Below are 421 nucleotides of genomic sequence, written 5' to 3'. Positions count from 1 at the left end.
GGCACTCGTGTCAATTTGACAACAAAGGAGAAACGTGGCTTTTCTTGCATCTGCAGCTCCCTCCCTCACCCCCATCCTCGTCTGCTTAATTAACAAAGATGGGTCATTAGGGGGATTGTGAATGAAGTAACCAGACCCCGGATTAAAACGAACACAAGCTGCAAAAGCGCGAGAACACCCTCATTTATACAGCTAAACTTTCCACATTATTAGCGTCATTTAAGAATAGGATAGTGGAAGCAATAAGAGTTTATAGAATTACACAAACGGGGGGAATATTCCGCTATGCTAATGAGCTGGTCTTTGGAGACTGGGCTTAATGGGGTTTCAGTAGGAGCCTTTATTACCCGCTCCGCTCCGCACCGGATCCGTCCACAAGGAGTAGAGGGGAGTCCGATAGCCTCGCTGATGTGATTGTCAG

This window comes from Sinocyclocheilus grahami, unplaced genomic scaffold (genome assembly GCF_001515645.1).
Source record: "Sinocyclocheilus grahami isolate Dianchi unplaced genomic scaffold, SAMN03320097.WGS_v1.1 scaffold172.1, whole genome shotgun sequence".
In the NCBI taxonomy this organism is placed as follows: domain Eukaryota; kingdom Metazoa; phylum Chordata; class Actinopteri; order Cypriniformes; family Cyprinidae; genus Sinocyclocheilus; species Sinocyclocheilus grahami.
The sequence above is the reverse complement of the archived record's forward strand: the minus strand, read 5'-3'. Positions refer to the sequence as shown.